We start from the raw sequence: 16,829 nt of genomic DNA, 5'->3' as shown, positions 1-16,829 counted from the left end.
AATTGCCAATTGCATTGAAGTTTCAGTTTTCATGAACAACCAAATCTTTTGAGTTTTCCTTTTAAAATAATAATAAAAAGACAATACTCAGTGGAGCAATAAAGGGCCCCATAAGGAACCAAAGATCTCTTCACCAAAAGGATAGGAAGTATAGCGCGTGGAGCATATTTTGTTTTAAGAGGACAAGTCGGACAAAACAAGTGGAAACAAGAGCTCAATAAGTCTACAACAGAAAGGGGGACCTATGTTTCCAAAATAGGTAACAAAAAAACATGCATGTTATATTGTCATAACACTAACCTGGCAGGAAAAGGCGTGACGAAAGACAAAATAAATTTCCAAGTTTTTTGGGAACTGCTGAAGTACAAAATCTCAGGTCAACGAAACTATGGAAAATGATAGGAATTGTGAACCAGCATTGCTTCATTCCACGAGGTAAGATGATTTCTTTTGAAGTTCAAAACGGGCAGGTCACCCAATATTGAGATCTTTTTTTTTTTTTGAAAAAAAGCATGGAGTATTTGCTAAAAATCTTAAAACGGGCAGGTCACCCGATATTGAGACCATTCCTTAGAAAAGCGTGGAGTTTTCTAAAGAATTTTAAGAGAGGCCGGTTACCTGATATTGAAACCGTTTCTTAGAAAAGCGTGGAGTTTTCTAAGAATTTTTAGATGGGCCAGTCACCTGATATTGGACCGTTTCTTAGAAAAGCGTGGAGTTTTCTAAGAATCTTAAGATGGGCAGGTCACCCGATATTGAGACCATTCCTTAAAAAAGCGTGGATTTTTCTAAAGAATTTTAAGAGGGGCCGGTTACCTGATATTGAAACCGTTTCTTAGAAAAGCGTGGAGTTTTCTAAGAATTTTAAGATGGGCCGGTCACCTGATATTGGACCGTTTCTTAGAAAAGCGTGGAGTTTTCTAAGAATCTTAAGATGGGGCGGTCACCTGATATTGGACCGTTTCTTAGAAAAGCGTGGAGTTTTCTAAGAATCTTAAGATGGGCAGGTCACCCGATATTGAGACCATTCCTTAGAAAAGCATGGAGATTTCTAAAGAATTTTAAGAGGGGCCGGTTACCTGATATTGAAACTGTTTCTTAGAAAAACGTGGAGTTTTCTAAGAATTTTAAGATGGGCCGGGCACCTGATATTGAGACCATTTCTTAGAAAAGCGTGGAGTTTTCTAAGAATCTTACGATGGGCAGGTCACCCGATATTGAGACCATTCCTTAGAAAAGCGTGGAGTTTTCTAAAGAATTTTAAGAGGGGCCGGTTACCTGATATTGAAACTGTTTCTTAGAAAAGCGTGGAGTTTTCTAAGAATTTTAAGATGGGCCAGTCACCTGATATTGAGACCTTTTCTTAGAAAAGCGTGGAGTTTTCTAAGAATCTTAAGATGGGCAGGTCACCCGATATTGAGACCATTCCTTAAAAAAGCGTGGATTTTTCTAAAGAATTTTAAGAGGGGCCGGTTACCTGATATTGAAACCGTTTCTTAGAAAAGCGTGGAGTTTTCTAAGAATTTTAAGATGGGCCGGTCACCTGATATTGGACCGTTTCTTAGAAAAGCGTGGAGTTTTCTAAGAATCTTAAGATGGGGCGGTCACCTGATATTGGACCGTTTCTTAGAAAAGCGTGGAGTTTTCTAAGAATCTTAAGATGGGCAGGTCACCCGATATTGAGACCATTCCTTAGAAAAGCATGGAGATTTCTAAAGAATTTTAAGAGGGGCCGGTTACCTGATATTGAAACTGTTTCTTAGAAAAACGTGGAGTTTTCTAAGAATTTTAAGATGGGCCGGGCACCTGATATTGAGACCATTTCTTAGAAAAGCGTGGAGTTTTCTAAGAATCTTACGATGGGCAGGTCACCCGATATTGAGACCATTCCTTAGAAAAGCGTGGAGTTTTCTAAAGAATTTTAAGAGGGGCCGGTTACCTGATATTGAAACTGTTTCTTAGAAAAGCGTGGAGTTTTCTAAGAATTTTAAGATGGGCCAGTCACCTGATATTGAGACCTTTTCTTAGAAAAGCGTGGAGTTTTCTAAGAATCTTAAGATGGGCAGGTCACCCGATATTGAGACCATTTCTTAGAAAAGCGTGGAGTTTTCTAAAGAATTTTCAGAGGGGTCGGTTACCTGATATTGAAACTGTTTCTTAGAAAAGCGTGGAGTTTTCTAAGAATTTTAAGATGGGTCGGTCACCTGATACTGAGACCGTTTCTTAGAAAAGCGTGGAGTTTTCTAAGAATCTTAAGATGGGCAGGTCACCCGATATTGAGACCATTCCTTAGAAAAGCGTGGAGTTTTCTAAGAGGTCACCCGATATTGAGACCATTCCTTAGAAAAGCGTGGAGTTTTCTAAAGAATTTTAAGAGGGGCCGGTTACCTGATATTGAAACCGTTTCTTAGAAAAGCGTGGAGTTTTCTAAGAATTTTAAGATGGGCCTGTCACCTGATATTGAGACCGTTTCTTAGAAAAGCGTGGAGTTTTCAAAGAATCTTAAGATGGGCAGGTCACCCGATAATCAGACCATTTCAAAAAAAATTGAAGTTTTTCTAGAAATCTTAAATAAGCAGGTCATCTGATAGGGAGACCATTGTTTAGGAAAAGCAGTGAGATTTAGCAGGATCAGATGGTTTATCTTTACAACACTTACTACGCGAAGCGCTTGACAAGTTTTGCTTCGTAAGCATTGTAAAGAGGGGGCAACTGTTGTTACTCAATTTTGGACCCCACGTGCTGAAGACAGTGTATACCTCTTTTGAACAGAGTGTAGGAGATTAGCTCATATTCACCAAAAGATTGACAAAGGCACATAAAGAAATATTTTGAAACCTTGTTTGAGTTGTTTTCTGCTCTTTTTATCCTTCCCCTTTACTACCAAAATCATCAGGTTTTCTTAGTTTGATCAGGAGTCTTCATAATGCTAAATTCATTATTTTTTATCTGGTCTTTAAAGTTGAATAAATCCCTCAGAATTTGCACTAAAAAAATAGTTCTGCTGCTGTCGCAATTTTTTTTGGTTCCAACTTAGGCTCTGATTCTGACTCAGTTTCATACGATATCTGACCATCCTAGGTATATCCTGTCACTCATTACATATTGAAAAATTGACGTACACCTTTATTAGGTCCTAGGGATCATTGTTCTTAGAGCAGATTCTCATTTAGATTTGGATGCTCAGTATTGTCAGATCAAGAACCTTTTTGACCAACTAGATTACTACCAGTTTCTGTTATGTAAAAAGATTTTATCTCACTTCGACTCCTTCATCAAAGTTGTAGTCCTAGACGCGTAGATGAATTTGAGCTTTTGAATCACTTGATTTCAATATTAGAGGCTCAAGATGTTCCCATTTGAATATCTAACGTGAAGGTAGAGAATTCTGCCGCGAGAAGGATATTGACCCGAGTCTGCACTAAAAAAACTCTATTTTTGGCCTAGTTTTGTGATGTTTGTTCTTAGTTCATACTCTCAGTCATATCAGGATTCTCGGCATTCGTCAGTTTTTGAGTTAGACCCAGAGATCCCTTTTGACCAACTAGATTACTGCCAGTTTCTGTTCTGTAAAAAGATTTTATCTCACTTCAACTCCTTCATCAAAGTTGTAGTCCTAGACGCGTAGATGAATTTGGGCTTTTGAATCACTTGATTTTGATATCAGAGGCCTAAGATGTTCCCGTTTGAATATCTAACGTGAAGGCAGAGAATTCTGCCGCGAGAAGGATATTGACCCGAGTCTACACTAAAGAAACTCTATTTTTGGCCTAGTTTTTGTGATTTTCGTTCTTAGTTCATACTCTCAGTCATATCAGGATTCTCGACATTCCTCAGTTTTTGAGTTAGACCCGGAGATTCCTTTTGACTAACTAGATTACTGCCAGTTTCTGTTCTGTAAAAAGATTTTATCTCACTTCGACTTCTTCATTAAAGTTTTAGTCCTAGACGTGTAGATGAATTTGGGCTTTTGAATCACTTGATTTCGATATCAGAAGCTCAAGATATTCCCATTTTGAATATCTAACGTGAGGATAGAAAATTCTGCCGCGGGAAGGATATAGCCCAATTCGCGGGGCTGATTCGAAGGATTTTTTTTGGACCCAGGACTGAATCAAAAATTGTTAAAATGAGGGATTGAATTGAAGAAGGATATTGAAAGCTGGAGAGGGGGCTGTATCATCATAAATGACAGGATTTTTTCCACACCGAATAAGGAAAATGAGACTTTGCAGCTGCACCCTCCATCTGATTTCTTTCCTTTTTTTCGCTGCAAATTCCTGCTGTTTTTCCTTTATCATCATGCCTGAATTTTGGAGCTGCAACCACGTTTTTTCTTGCCTCATTTGAAAGGGAGCAGCTGGCCCTATGGAAGGAAGGAAAGAAAATAGCCACACCCTCCTCTAAAATTGGAAAGAAATCAGACGTAAAGCACCAGCACAAAATCAGAATATTGCAGCTTCCTTTTGCGTTTTTTTACTGCAAATCAGTAGGGATTTACGTCCTAGAATTAATGCATTAAATCTTTCCTAAATAGAGATATTCTAGACTATATATAAACCCCTTTAATGACCTAGCAAGGGGCGGCAAAAAGAGAGCAAAAAAATAGCAAAAAAAGGGAGCAGAAAAATAAGAGAAAAAGAGAGAACGGGAGAGAGGATAGGATTTTCGTACAATTTGCATTGTTTTCGATCTCTTGTGTGGTTAGTTTCTTTTGAGTTTTCTTGATGATTTATGCCTGTAACCCGTTCTATTAACCAGAGTCAAGTACATGTGGATCTCAAAATAGAAAACACTTTACTCAGGTTATGAAACGAAGCTCGCGTCAACACTAAGGCTATTGCATGATAACAAACACTCATAGAGCTTGCTGCTCCTAACATGGAAAATCAACCATACTCATCTTAAGGAGTTTCATATGGTTTGCGTTGGCATGAAACTGAATGGAGTTGATGAAGAACAAGTTAAGTTGAAAGCTTTCTCTTTCTCTTTAAAAGGGGCAGCAAAGGCATGGCTTTTCTCTATTCTCCCAGGTTCCATTGGAACGTGGAATGCCATGAAGAAGATCTTCCTTGAGAAGTAATTTCCTAGCATCTCAAGTTGCCAACACAAGGAAAGAAATATGTGGGATTCGGCAATCTTATGGCGAGACACTCTCCGAATATTAGGAAAGATTTGAGCAACTGTGCATCCAATGCCCTCATCATTAAATACCCGGTCAGCTGCTCATTCAATATTTCTATGAAGGATTGATGCCTACTGATCGTAGTATCATTGATGCTGCATATGGAGGGGCATTGGTAGACAAGACACCAGAGGGTGCACGCCAATTGATCTTAAACATGATAGCCAACTCAAAACAGTTTGGCACCCGTGGAGACATCTCAAACAAACGAGTAAATGAGGTAAGTATTTCTAACATTGAAAATAAAGTTAATGATCTTACTTCTCTTATGCGCTCTTTGGCTTATGGAAATGTACAACAAGTGAAAGTTTGTAGCATATGTTCCTTACAAGGACATAGCACAGATATATGCCCAACAATACAAGAAGATTATATTGAACAAGTTCATGCAGTTGATGGAGGATTCAACGGATAACCCTAGCGTAACTATGATCCCTTTTCCAACATGTACAATCCCAGATGGAGAGATCATCCAAACTTACGCTATGGGAACCTGCCTCAACAAGGCAATCAAGGCCGACAATTCCATCCCCATGGATTTTAGCCTTAGCAGAATTATCAAGTGAGACCGCCCCCTCCATTCACAAACTCTAATGTTATGGGTTCGTCATCCAATGATGATCTTTATGAGATGACGAAGACATTAGCTTTTAATACAATGACCTTGCAATAAAACGTCATGTCTTTTCAACAAGAACAAGGTTAAGTATTCATAATTTGGAGAAGCAAATGGAGCAAATAGCTTCAAGTGTGGGGAAATTGGAAGCACAAATGAATGGAAAATTGCCTTCCCAAGCATTGAATTCAAAAGAGAATGTTAGTGCAATCATGCTGTGAAGTGGGAAAGAACTTGAAAGGCAAAGGTTGAAACAAATTGAGATGGAGGAAGAAGAAGAGATAGAAACCAAATTGAGTACAAAGAAGAAACACCCTTCTCCTCCACAAAATGAAACAACGACCAACACTCCAAAGGTAACTCGTCAGTCAATGAATTCTAGTTTTAAAACAATTCCATCCTTTTCTGTGAGTTCTTCTAGGTCAAAGAAAGAGGACAAAGAAAAAGATAATTTAGAGGTTTTCAAGAAAGTAGAACTCAACATTCCTTTACTTGATGCTATCAAGCAAATTCCCAAGTATGCCAAATTTTTGAAGGAGTTGTGTACTACCAAGAGAGCTTTCAAACTGAAAGGTCATGAAATAGTAAGTATGGGTGAAGTTGTATCTGCTGTTCTTCAAAAGAATATGCCTTTGAAGCAAAAAGACCTAAGTGTATTTACTATCCCATGTGTTATTGGTAATGCTAGTTTTAAAAGGGCTTTATGCGATTTAGGTGCATCCATTAGTGTTATGCCTAAACATGTTTATGATTCTCTTAGTTTGGAGCTCAAATAAATCTAGTATTGTAATACAACTTGCGGATCATAGTTTTGTTTATCCACTTAGTGTGATAGAAGATGTTCTAGTCAAGATTGATAGTTTGGTTACTCCATGCGACTTTTATATTCTTGATATGGAACAGGACTCTTGTGATTCATCAAACAACACTCTTATATTGTTTGGGAGACCATTCTTGAAAACTGCCAATACAAAGATTGATTGTGGTTAGGATACTTTGTCTATGGAGGTAGGAGATGAAGAAATTGAATTTAATTTTCATGATGCAATGAAATATCCATACAACAATGTTTATTCTATCACATGCTATGACCAAGTTGATAAGTGTGTGCGACAAGTTTTTTATTATGACCGTGAGAACGAATTAAGCATGACTTTGAGTTATGGCTATGATTTTACCAAGATAAAAGAGATAGAGAGGCACATGTGTTCCCCAAAACATGCACGAATCAGCATTGGCTTTGCAAGCTTTGCAAACCATTCCTTATGGTAATGTCTTTGTTGATTTAGTACTTTCACATAAAAAGCTTTTGCCATCTATTTTACAGGCCCCTGAGTTAGAATTAAAACCTTTGCCCGATAATTTGAAGTATGTATTCATTGGCGACAACAACACACTTCCCGTTATCATAGCAAAAGATTTGACAAGGGCGCAAGAGGAAAAAATTATGAAGTTGTTGTGTGATCACAAGACGGCAATTGGATGGACTTTAGCCGACATCAAAGGCATTAGTCCCTCCATGTGTATGCATCACATATTATTGGAGGACAATGCAAAACCAATGAGGGAAATGCAAAGGAGGTTGAATCCGCCTATGATGGAGGTAGTGAAAGCTGAGATTTTGAAACTATTAGATGCAGGAGTCATTTACCCCATCATGGACAGTAAATGGGTGGTGCCTATCCATGTGGTGCTCAAAAAGATCAGGATCACGTTGTTAAAGAACAAAAATGAGGAACTCATTACTACTCGCATCTTGAGTGGATGGAGAATGTGTGTTGATTATAGAAAGCTTAATCTCTCTACACGCAAAGATCATTTCTCATTACCATTCATGGACCAAATGCTTGAACGCCTGACAGGTAAGTCTTTTTATTGCTTTCTTGATAGATATAATGGATATAATCAGATTGTTATTAATCCTGAACATCAAGAAAAGACTACATTTACATGTCCATTTGGTACATATGCATATAGGAGAATGCCATTTGGTCTCTGTAATGCACCTGCAACTTTTCAAAGATGCATGATGAGTATTTTTTCTGACTATGTTTAAAGAATAATTGAAGTTTTCATGGATGATTTCACAGTGTATGGTGATTCTTTTTGTCTTAACCCCATTGTCAACTATATTTAATTTTTTATTTGTATTTTGCTTTTATTTAGCTACATAAAAATAAAAATGCGTATGTATAAAAATAAATTGATTTTTATTTGTTTATTTATTGACGCCAGAGTCAGGAATAAAAAAGGAAAATGATGATTTAAATTTATTTATTTTGGTACCTACGTAATATTTACCAACGCCAGAGTTGGAAATATTCGTAGTTAAATATTCACTGGCGCCAGAGTCAGGAATATTGCAAGTAAACCATCAGAGCATAAACCAATAAATATTTAGCAATTTAAGACAAAACTAGCAATGCAGCCTGCCTCAGGCAGAACATTTAAGGAGTGATAATATCTTTCCTTTTACGTAGCAGTCCCGAACCATAGAATCTCTGTTGACCAGTTAGGGTTCCTAGTGACCATAATACTAGGTGGCGACTCCTTAAACAAGACCATTCCGCATTAAAGAACAGGATGCCAGAAATCCGTTCTTTCCAAAGATTTAATAATTTTTAAGGCCGCCGCGATGTCGGGTGCGACACTTTTGATAAATGTCTAGAAAATTTATCTTTAATTTTGAAAAGGTGCATTGAAACTAACCTTGTCTTGAATTTTGAAAAGTGTTATTTTATGGTAGAACAAGGAATAGTTCTTGGACATGTTGTGTCTTCATGTAGATTAGAGGTTGATAAAGCTAAAATAGACATTATTTCATTATTTCCTTACCCCTCATGCGTGAGGGAAGTTCGTTCTTTTCTGAGCCATACAGGTTTCTATCGACGCTTTATCAAAGATTTCTTGAAGATCACAACACCCTTGTGCAAACTATTAGTGAAAGAAGTGGATTTTGTGTTTTATCAAGCATGTAAAGATGTCCATGATGAGCTCAAGAGGCATGTCACATCTACCCCTATCATGCAACCACCAAACTAGGATGAGCCTTTCAAGATAATGTGTGATGCGATTGACTCTGCGATAGGGGTTGTAATTGGGCAAAGAATTGGTAAGAATTTGCATGTTTAGCCTATGCTTCCCACATGTTGGACGGAGCGCAATGCAATTACCATACAACTGAAAAGGAACTTTTTGCAATGATATTTGCTCTAGAAAAATTCATGTCATATTTACTTGGTATAAAAGTCGTTTTTACTGACTATGTAGCTTTGAGGTATCTTTTGAAGAAAAAGGAGTCCAAACCAAGATTGATTAAGTGGATCTTGCTTTTACAAGAAATTGATCTTGAGATCAAAGAAAAAAAAGGTGTTGAAAACCAAGAGGCTGATCACTTGAGTCGACTAAGGACCGAGGATATACAAACCAAAACAATAAGAGAGACATTCCCCGATGAGCAGTTGTATGTGTTATATTCCTCTACAAGACCATGGTATGCTAATTTGGTGAACTATTTAGTCACCAAAGAATTCCCTTCAGGTTTGTCTACATCCTAAAAAAACAAGTTACTAGCTGATGCTAAATATTATTTTTGGGATACCCCCTATTTGTGAAAATTTTGTGTGGATCAAATAGTTAGGAGATGTGTACCACAGGATGAATTTCATTCCATTCTCACTTTTTGTCATTCTCATTCTTGTGGTGGGCATTTTGGAGAAAAAAAAACGATCCATAAGGTACTTGAAAGTGGTTTTTATTGGCCTTCTATTTTTAAGGATGCATATTATTTTTGAAAATCATGTGAAAAATGCCGAAGAACAGGTAATATCACTCATAAGAATCAAATGCCTTTAACGAATATTCTTGTAAGTGAAATTTTTTATGTTTGAGGTATTGATTTTATGGGTCCATTTCCTTCTTCTTTAGGCAATCTTTATATCCTTCTTGAGGCGAAAGCCACATGAACTAACAATGCTAAGGTTGTTTTAGATTTTGTCAGGACTCACATATTTGATAGGTTTGGAATCCCTAAAGCTATCATTAGTGATCATGGCACTCATTTTTGCAATCGTTAAATGGAAACATTGTTACACAAATACATGTGACTCATTGAACTTCCACAACATACCATCCTCAAATGAATGGCCAAGCTGAAATTTCAAATTGAGAAATCAAATCCATTTTGGAGAAGATAGTGCAACCTAACCGGTGAGATTGGAGTCTACGACTTGGTAATGCACTTTGAGCTTATCGGACTGCTTACAAATCACCTATAGGAATGTCACCTTATAGGATGATTTACGGGAAAACATGTCATCTACCGGTGGAGCTTGAACACAAAGCTTTTTGGGCCATTAAAAAATGTAACATGGATTATGATGCTGCTGGGATTGCAAGAAAGTTGCTATTACAAGAGTTAGAAGAGATTTGAAATGATGCTTAAGAATGCAAGGATTTGCAAAGAAAAGAGTTTAATGTTGGAGACAAAGTCCTTCTTTATCATTCGTGTTTGGAACTTTTTCCTGGAAAGTTGCGCTCTCGTTGGATTGGACCCTTTGTTGTTTCTAATATTTTTCCTTATGGTGCAATTGAAATTACAAGTTTAGAAACAAACAAAGTGTTTAAGGTCAATGAGCATCGCTTGAAACCTTTCTATGAAGGTTGGACGACAGAACTCACCGCTTCTGTGGATTTAGCAAAACCAATCTATGAAGAATAAGTATGCCACATGTTGAGCCAATGATATAAAACAAAAACGCTTACTGGGAGGCAACCCATCACAAAAAGAAAAAAAAATCATATTTGCTTTCTTTTTCCCTTATCTTTTATTTTTCACATTTTACTTTATTTTTGTCATTCTCCTATATTCCTTTTCTTTTATTTCAAGATTGAAGACAATGTTGTGTTTAAAGTGTGGGGGTATTAAGGGAATTTTGGTTTTCTTTGTTATTTTTCAAAAAAAAAAAATTCTATGTTTGATTTTTTTGAACTCCCATTGGTTTATGAGAATATGAGTATTATGCATGAGAATTAATTGAGATAGATAAAGATATAAATCTAATGAATGAGTGTGCATGCAAGTTTTAATGTGTAATTGGTTTAAGGATTGACTTTGAAAATATGTCATGTTGACTTTATACTGTTATACCAATGCAAGCTTTTGAGCCTTCAACATTATATTCTTTGATTGTGCATTCTTTCAATGATATGTATCTCTAGAACTTGCTTCATATCTTGTTGAGATTACATTCGCATTACATATATATATGAAGATGACAAAGGCATTAGGAATTTCAATCACTTGAGCCAAAAAGCCAACCTAAAACATATTATCCTTAGTGAGCCCTTTTGAGCTTGTTTATCTTTTCTTTGCTTTATCCATGTATAAGCCTTAACTTTTTATATGTTTTTCTCTTTTACCCTGGCCAAGGATTAGTAGAGCATATACTTGTGATATATCATGGAATTATGGTTGGAAATTATGTGAAAAGAAAGAAGAAGTGATGCTTGATGAAAAGATGGGCAAAGTTGCCAAAGGTGAAAAACAAGAAGAAAAAAAAAAAACAAAAAAGTGTTCCTTTATGTTCTTAAGATTTTACGTTGAAAGAGCTTGAAATCAAAATAAGTTAAGCATTGGTGATTAAAGATGGAAAATTTATGTGCTTTGATGGAATATCTTGTTTGAAATATCATTTTTCAGAATGCTCTACTTTCTTTGGTTTGAGCCTTTTCTTTTACCTCACCTTAACCTTAGCCCATTACAACTAGAAAATAAGACGTTTTGATTTATGCATTGCTTGTAATATGTTAGTAATAGAGATGAGATTGAAGAGCAACCTTATGCTAGAACATATTCATTGATTGAATTTGAAAGATTTAAACACATAAGCCCTAAACACGTGAGTGTTGGAGTGTATGTCAATAAGATGACCTATCATTTTGGCATGACATAGATTTCATTTAAATCCAGATGATTAATTGAGTTTTGAAGTTTGCATATAAATAAATTCATGAAAATTTATACTCCTTATCCTTTTTTTATTATATTCTTGTTTATAATGCATATATTCTTAGATATTGATGAGAGATTATGAGATTAGTCATAATAATTTAATTTAATTTAATTTAATTTCAATTTGATGTTACCTATCCTTTCTCGAGGACGATCAAGAGCTATGTGTGGGGGTATTTGATGTTATCATATTATTTGATAGTTTCACCCACATTGTCGCACGTATGCGGCGTCGCGGCGAAAACATCCACCCTCATATTTTATCTTATCTATCTATCTGGCAAATATGGGGAGACAAGGAATTCTTGTCTTTTATTAGTGGAAAAATGGAATGGGAGTCGCCACCTAGTGTTTTAGTCACTAGGAATCCTAACTGGTCTCAAAGATCGGGTACGGGGACTGGTTGCGTAAAAGGAAGGTATTAGAACCCCAAATACGCCCTACCTAAGTTAGGCTGCATTATTTTATTATCTGATAAAATCTAAGGTCTTGTTGTGTTTTCTAGTTGTTGGTCCGTCTGTGGTTTAAGAAAAGGTCTCTTTGGTAAGGAGATCCTTATCTTATCAGGTAAAACCTAACCGTTCTAACGTCAACAAAAGAATTTCATATCCGGAATATGTCTTACGTATAAGGTCATAACCCCATAAATTAAAAGAAAACAAAATTAATTTTTTTTGAAAATTTTGAAATATTGGCCTAGTTCTCGTAACTTTAATAAACTGGTTATTAAAGCCAAAATGCATGCTAATACATATTTTTGAAATTTTTTTTGTTGTATGAAAATACAATATGCATTTAATTTATTTTTTTTGAGAGACTTGGCTGTATGCATGAAACCAAAACATTTTATTTTATTTTTAATTTTTTTTAATGTTTTGACAAAAATCAGGTTTTTTAATACCAGATTTGTATCTTTACAGTATAAAAATATAAATCAATATTGATCAAAATATAGTAAAATATTTGCAAAAAAGCACAGATTTTTTTGAAATAATTTTTAAAATTTATTTTATTTTATTTTATTTTTCGGGCTGGGCCCAGCTCAGCTCATACGGTTGGGATAGACCCAGCCACCCATGTGACTAGGCTGGACCCAGTCAGCCCAGCCTGGTCATTGCCGAAGCCAGTGACCCAATTAGGCCATGCACGCGTAAAATTGGATAGTGCGAAGGTAATTAAATTAATTAAATTACTTTTTCACTGTTCATAATCCTTCTTGCAAATAACCAGAAACGTTGGCGCAGAGTTACTATGACGCTTTTTATTACAGGGACTGAGGAGGGAAGTGAACATACCTGGTGCTGGAGAGATGAAGACGATGATGGTGCTGACCTCTTTTGCTATCTGCGTTCTCTGCTTTAGGTTGCTAATGTGTTCCTCTGTTTTTTTTTTCGTTCACTCTCCTCTCTCTCTCTCTTTCTCTTTTTCTTTCTTTTCCTGTTTGCTCTCCTCTATTCTCCTCTCTCTGCTTTCTTCTCTTACTGCTTTTTTTTAGTTTCTTACGCTCTTCCTCCCTCTGTTTTCTCTTCTTTACGTTCCCCTCTCCCTCTGTTTTTTCTTTCCTCTGTCTCGTTCCTTTTTTTTTCTCCTTCTGTTCAGTACATCCTCTAGCTTTTATAGCCAGAGGATGCAGGCGTTTTCATTTGTTGTTGCAGGGACAGAGTAACGGCCGGCGTGCATCATGGTGGCGAGAGATATCAGCCATGAAACATGCCCCATTGATTGAAGCAAATCAACGCCTTCGCTGCTGCAACGTCTCTCGGCCAGCTGCACGTAACGACAGTGAGCAGTGTTCAGTGAAACGACACCGTTTTGCAACTTTAAATGATATTTCTGATTTGGTCCTTGGATGTTTTTGCAAGTTTATAATCAAGACCCCAGAAAAATTGTAATTGGATCCCTTGATTTGAGCGCCTTTTCCAGTTTGGTAATTGGTTTTGGATTGTTTCAATTAAGTCCCTAATTGGCCATCAAACTTCAATAATTATGCAATTAAGCCCCTAATTTGACCAAATCAACTCTTTAAAATTATAATTGGCTCTCAGAACTTTAATTTCTTCCAATAAAAGCTTAAATTGACTTAAAAATCAATATTTCTTGTAACCAAACCCTCCATAAATTCAATTAAACCTTAGATAAAATTTAATTAAGTCCATAAACATCTGATTTTGGACTTTTCTTCCTCAAAAATTAAATTTTCCTTGTAAACAAGGCTCTCACCACTTGAAAATATATTGTCAAATTTCAATTCTTGTATTTTTGAACCTCCTCAACCAATTTCTAGACATTTTATGGGTGTTCCAACATCCTTTTCTCACTCATATTATTTTTTTGGATTCCTTCCGAATATATTTTCTAATATGTATTTTTTTTATTTTTTGTGCGGGAACCCAAAAATGGATAACAACACACATTTACATAGTGTTTTGCTTATGTTTTGTTTTATATAAAATGCCTTAATATTTTTTGTTTTATGTTTTGAAGGCACTTTTGGATGAAAGATGTAAAAATGAGTAAATTAAAGGTAATTGGCAGATTTGACCTTCAATAGATGTTTTGTGCAGAGTGTGAGTTCTAGAGGTCAAAATGAAGTGATTCCAGTGGAATAAAAAGCTAACATCCATACCTTTCTGGAAATCTAAGCCAAGAAAATAAAATAAGGAAGAATATGGAAATTGCAACCTTCAAAGTCAAATCTTGCAATCTGCTGGTATTGACCTTCAGCCATTCCAACTTGAATATCTTGAGTTACAAAAATCCAATTGATGCAAACTCAATGTTTTTGGATTCTGGACTCAAATAAATATCAACACTCCAACTTTCATCAAAAAACAATGTCATATGAGGGAGATATGATTTTTCAAAGATCACAACTTAATTCTGCCAGCAAACAAGTTTCGTGAAGAAACGAGTCCAAATTACGTTAAGAGGCATTTAAACCGACATTCAAGTTTTTGTTTCACCAATTTAGCTCCTCTAAGTCAAAGATTGAAGATTTCATGCAAGGATATTTCTTTTTTTTAGGAAAATAGTTATTGAAGTACTTAAATGTAAACTGTCTACTTAAGGGAGGACTATTTTGTAAAATAGAGACTAGGTTTCTTAGGATATAAAAAGAATGAGAGAAGAGAAGAGAGGCAGGCTGGAAAGAAGAGAAAAACACCCCTTTCCTCTAAGAAACCCGAAATCATGCATTCCTCCTTCTTTTTGATTAGTTGTTCAACAAACATGCAAGGCTAAACTCTTTTTCTTGGTTGCAAGAACACAAAAACCTTCGGATTTCAAGAACTGTGAGATTTATTTTACCTTTTCTTTCCAGTTTATATGATGAATATGTTTGTTCTCCTACGCTTATTTTTTCTATGATTGTTTATTTTAATTGCTAGAGCGGACTCTAAGTTATTATTGTAGACAATTTATTGCTAAGTTTGATATCAAAACCGGAGTTGTGGTATATGAACTTGTGAAGCAACTGAGTTTAATAATTGTGATGGATCTATGTTATTAATCTTAAGGAGAATATTCAATCAAATCAAACATAGACTGCAGATAGTTATTTTTTCTTGATTAATTAACTTATCTAGTTCTTAAGGCTGCCATTTAATTAAATTACTAGTGCGGACACTGTGGTTGTTTGATGACTAGGGTTAGTTATATAGCGGATCCATTAACTAACCAATGTTAAGAAGAGATAAATATTCGGAATATAAATTGATGTTTTGTTTCCATGATCAGTTCTGATTTCTGTAGGTGGACGTTTACTTGTGACCAAGGTTTGTTCTATTGATTATTTTCTGATTTTATTTAATTTTGCTTGGTATTTTTTTGTTTTCTTTTGCTTTAACCTAGATAACTTCACAACCCCCCAGTTGCATATCATACAGCATAAAAATCTGACTCGAACTTTCCTCGTGGGATCGACCCCTTATTTGCTCTATATTATCTTGTGTGTTGTATTTTAAGTTAGGGTAATTAATTTGTGTGACCGCGACATCGTAACAACAATGCAGTAATTAACAGAAAAAACAATAGCACAATGAAGCAAGTAATTAACACGCTGATCATGAGGCAGAAAGTCAGCGTTGCAGAGAAGCAATATCGTTGCTAATGGATTTTGTTTGAAGCAGTAGTAATAAAAAATAATTAGAGGGGCTGTCGTTTGAAGAATAATTAGCTGATGGAGGAGTAGAAATAGACAACAAACAGAGGAGATGATTTTGTTGCAGAGAAGTAGTAGAGGGGCTGCTGTTTGAAGAATAAATATGTGAAGATAAATTGGCTCTGATATCAAGTTGCAACAAAGTTTGTGATAATTGAGAGGCTTGAGCTAATGAGATAACCACCTCTGCTATTTATATAATTAAAACAGTACATCTATTACAGTATAGTATGCTATATACGATAAGTCAATACACTAATAATACAATATTTCCTATTCTAACACATTCTATAATACTTAGTACAGATAACGTGACACTTGTGAAGAACTCAATAACTATCTAAGAGTATGCAGTATTTGTCGACAACTTACTTGTCCAGCAGGGCCCCATCAAAATAGAGTAGCGGGGAGAAAGAATAGGCACTTAGCGAAAACTTGTAGACGTATGCTACATGTCAAGAATGTTCCAAGGAGATTCTAAGGTGAGTGCATGAAGGCAGCTACACATGTTATCAATAGGCTTACCTAAGCAAATCTTAGATTCACCACATCATGTGAAAAGTTACGAGCATAAGGGCAAAGATGTGTTACTTTAGAGTGTTTGGATATGTATGATATGTGTTCATGCCCGATATTCTTCGAAGAAAATTAGATAAGAAAGTGATTCATTGCATATTCTTGGGTTTAAAATGAGCAACGAAAAGCATGGAAATGTTGCAATCCCAGTACCAATAAAATGTATGGTATCGAGAAAGCAGTGACGGAGCCCACTACCAGAAAATTGATAAATACAAACAGAAATACCGAGGGAATATTTTCATCGGTAAATTTCCGAGGGATTTTACCGACGGAAATA

The 16,829-nt window shown here is 35.9% G+C and overlaps 1 protein-coding gene across 2 annotated transcripts in view; it reads left to right on the top strand.

Annotated features, from left to right (window-relative positions):
• LOC18094937 (thaumatin-like protein 1) overlaps positions 1-16,829 on the top strand; it is a 70,340-nt gene that overhangs the window by 31,304 nt on the left and 22,207 nt on the right. The gene's annotated exons all lie outside the window — the stretch shown is intronic.

The sequence above is a fragment of the Populus trichocarpa genome, chromosome 1 (genome assembly GCF_000002775.5).
Source record: "Populus trichocarpa isolate Nisqually-1 chromosome 1, P.trichocarpa_v4.1, whole genome shotgun sequence".
Classification (NCBI taxonomy): domain Eukaryota; kingdom Viridiplantae; phylum Streptophyta; class Magnoliopsida; order Malpighiales; family Salicaceae; genus Populus; species Populus trichocarpa.
This window is presented reverse-complemented; position numbering and strand designations above follow the sequence as displayed.